The following is a 3,701-nucleotide window of genomic DNA, read 5'->3' as shown; positions in this document are numbered from 1 at the left end:
GCCGGCTGCTGGGGCAGAGCGGATCGCCGCGGGGCGGGACGGTCACGGACGGAATTGTCGGGGGGACGCGGCTCGGGAAGAGCGAACTCGGCAACGGGGGGGTTGGCACGTCGGTTGGGCTAAGGCAGGCGGCTTAGGATAAACCGCGAGGGAACGGCGGGGTCCGGGGATGGGCGCCGTCGGCCCGGCGACTAGCGGTGACCCAGGCGGGAAGCTGCGCTCCGTCCGAGTCAGACTCGGTCGTCGCGGCCCGGCTGAGGCTCGCTCTTGTCGAGGGGCGCGGCGCTGCGCCGGCGACTTTGCCCGCGCGAGGCACGCTTTGCGATGGCCCGAGGCGGGAAGCTGCGCCCCGTCCGAGTCAGACTCGGTCGTTGCGGCCCGCCCGGTCACGCGATGCGGCCAGGATGCGGAGTTTTGCCGGCGCTGGGGGGATCCGGAAGGACGAAGGGGCGACGGTGGCGGTCACAGCTCGTCGCCTCCGTGACCCAGACGGGACTGTGCGCACCCCGAGTCAGACTCGGTTCGGCGCGGCCCGCTGCGGCCGGCTGGCGAGGTGAGATGTGGGCCATTGCCGCGCTCCCGACGAACCGTTCCGGGGGGCTGGTGACGTCGCGCGTTCGGCGCTGATGCTGCGACCGGGAGGGAAGCTGCGCCCCGTCCGAGTCAGACTCGGTCGTTGCGGCCCCCCCGAGCCCGCACGCCTCACGCGGAGGGGTCATACGCCCCGGCGGCCACGATAGACGCCTCCCGCTTCGCGGTGGTCGGGAAGGCGTGTGCGGATATGTGCGGAGGTTGGGACTCGGGCTTGGTCTTTGAGAAATCGGTTTCGCGGTCGACCGGCGCGGCCGGCGGACGCCCACGTGGCGTGCCGCAAGTCGGATCGCGCGCTCGGCCTCCGTGGATGGCCTCTGGGTGAGGTTGAGCCGGGGCGTCTCGGTTTCGCTGCCGTACGGTTCGCGCTAGGCCTGCGCGGGCGGCGCGGGGCGCGCGCTCGCGCGGCGGCCGTAGCGCTGGAGTGCGACCCGCAAGTGGGGAGGAACCGTCCACCCAACGCCGGCGGTAGCCGGGGCCGGTGGGGGCCCTACCAAGGCGGGTCATGGGCGCATGTCGGTCAGGTTATAAGAGTGTTTTTCGCTCCGGGCTAGAGCCGGGTGAGGTCGTCTCGAACCACGTGCCTGAAGGCCGCCTCGCGCCGGATTCGGCCCCGCTCATTCGTCGGAGTGACCGCCCGACGCGGGCATCGCTAGATTAGCCGTGGCCCCGATCCTTCCCCATCGACAGCCTTTCGCCCCCTTCGCTCCGGCCTCTGAGGCGGCCGGTACCCCTTTCTTGGATGAGACAGAACCCTTGACGGGCCGTTCGCAGATTTTTGCCCGGGCATTGTTTACCGAGGCGGCCGGTACCTCCGTCTGCCTTGGATGGACCGCATCCGCAGATTTTCGTCCGGCCTTAGCTTAAGGAGACGGCCGTTGCCTCCGATCCTCCGGGCTAGAGCCGGGTGAGGTCGTCTCGAACCACGTGCCTGAAGGCCGCCTCGCGCCGGATTCGGCCCCGCTCATTCGTCGGAGTGACCGCCCGACGCGGGCATCGCTAGATTAGCCGTGGCCCCGATCCTTCCCCATCGACAGCCTTTCGCCCCCTTCGCTCCGGCCTCTGAGGCGGCCGGTACCCCTTTCTTGGATGAGACAGAACCCTTGACGGGCCGTTCGCAGATTTTTGCCCGGGCATTGTTTACCGAGGCGGCCGGTACCTCCGTCTGCCTTGGATGGACCGCATCCGCAGATTTTCGTCCGGCCTTAGCTTAAGGAGACGGCCGTTGCCTCCGATCCTCCGGGCTAGAGCCGGGTGAGGTCGTCTCGAACCACGTGCCTGAAGGCCGCCTCGCGCCGGATTCGGCCCCGCTCATTCGTCGGAGTGACCGCCCGACGCGGGCATCGCTAGATTAGCCGTGGCCCCGATCCTTCCCCATCGACAGCCTTTCGCCCCCTTCGCTCCGGCCTCTGAGGCGGCCGGTACCCCTTTCTTGGATGAGACAGAACCCTTGACGGGCCGTTCGCAGATTTTTGCCCGGGCATTGTTTACCGAGGCGGCCGGTACCTCCGTCTGCCTTGGATGGACCGCATCCGCAGATTTTCGTCCGGCCTTAGCTTAAGGAGACGGCCGTTGCCTCCGATCCTCCGGGCTAGAGCCGGGTGAGGTCGTCTCGAACCACGTGCCTGAAGGCCGCCTCGCGCCGGATTCGGCCCCGCTCATTCGTCGGAGTGACCGCCCGACGCGGGCATCGCTAGATTAGCCGTGGCCCCGATCCTTCCCCATCGACAGCCTTTCGCCCCCTTCGCTCCGGCCTCTGAGGCGGCCGGTACCCCTTTCTTGGATGAGACAGAACCCTTGACGGGCCGTTCGCAGATTTTTGCCCGGCCTGTGTTTAAGGAGGCGGCCGGTACCTCCCTCCTTGGATGACCAACAACCCTTGACGGGCCATTCGCAGATTTTTGCCCGGCCTGTGTTTAAGGAGGCGGCCGGTACCTCCCTCCTTGGATGACCAACAACCCTTGACGGGCCATTCGCAGATTTTTGCCCGGCCTGTGTTTAAGGAGGCGGCCGGTACCTCCCTCCTTGGATGACCTTCTACCCTTGACGGGCCATTCGCAGATTTTTGCCCGGCCTGTGTTTAAGGAGGCGGCCGGTACCTCCCACCTTGGATGACCCACTACCCTTGACGGGCCCATTCGCAGATTTTTGCCCGGCCTGTGTTTAAGGAGGCGGCCGGTACCTCCCACCTTGGATGACCCACTACCCTTGACGGGCCCATTCGCAGATTTTTGCCCGGCCTGTGTTTAGGGAGGCGACCGGTCCTCCGTAGCTTGATCGGATTTCCCTTCCGGCCTGTGTTTAAGGAGGCGGCCGGTCCTCCGTAGCTTGACCGGATTTCCCTTCCAGCCTGTGTTTAAGGAGGCGGCTGGTCCTCCCCGGTCGGTTGCCAAGCGACCGGGACCCGCAAGTGGGCAGGAACCGTCCACCCAACGCCGGCGAGCCGGGGCCGGTGGGGGCCCTACCAAGGCGGGTCTAACTTCAGGCGGTGCAAACGGGGGAGGGGGGTAAGGACGGCTGCCGGGAGCAGACAGCCGTCCCCGGGAGGGGGTAGTAGCTTCGCGGCGGCCGCCGGGAGCAGACGGCCGTCCGCGCATTCTGCCAATGCCTGTAGGACTTTGAATATTTCACAGCCGTGCCGTGGCACTTAGAAAATTTTTCAGAGACGTGGCACTTAGAAAGTTTTTCAGAGATGTGGCACTTTGAAAGTTTTTGAGAGATGTGGCACTTAGAAATTTTTTGAGAGATGTGGCACTTAGAAATTTTTTGAGAGATGTGGCACTTAGAAATTTTTTGAGAGATGTGGCACTTTGAAAATTTTTGAGAAATGTGGCACTTAGAAAATTTTCTCTCTCTCTCTGGAAGTGCCGTGCCTTCTTCAGTTCTGCTATCCGAGCAGGGGACGCTTGCTGGCGGCCGTTACCAGCGCTCGGACCAGGCCCAATTGATTTGCATGGAAAACAATTGCGTCCCCCATGCTCGTTCTGACTATATTTTGCGAAAGGGGGGTAAAGTGATGAGTACACTAAGTGGGGGGACCAACCCATGTACTCTAGAAAAAGTACATGGGTTGACAAAAGACCAGTTGGTAATGCACCCCTGGTACCCAA

The sequence above is a fragment of the Syngnathus scovelli genome, unplaced genomic scaffold, assembly GCF_024217435.2.
Source record: "Syngnathus scovelli strain Florida unplaced genomic scaffold, RoL_Ssco_1.2 HiC_scaffold_444, whole genome shotgun sequence".
NCBI lineage: Eukaryota > Metazoa > Chordata > Actinopteri > Syngnathiformes > Syngnathidae > Syngnathus > Syngnathus scovelli.
The sequence above is the reverse complement of the archived record's forward strand: the minus strand, read 5'-3'. Positions refer to the sequence as shown.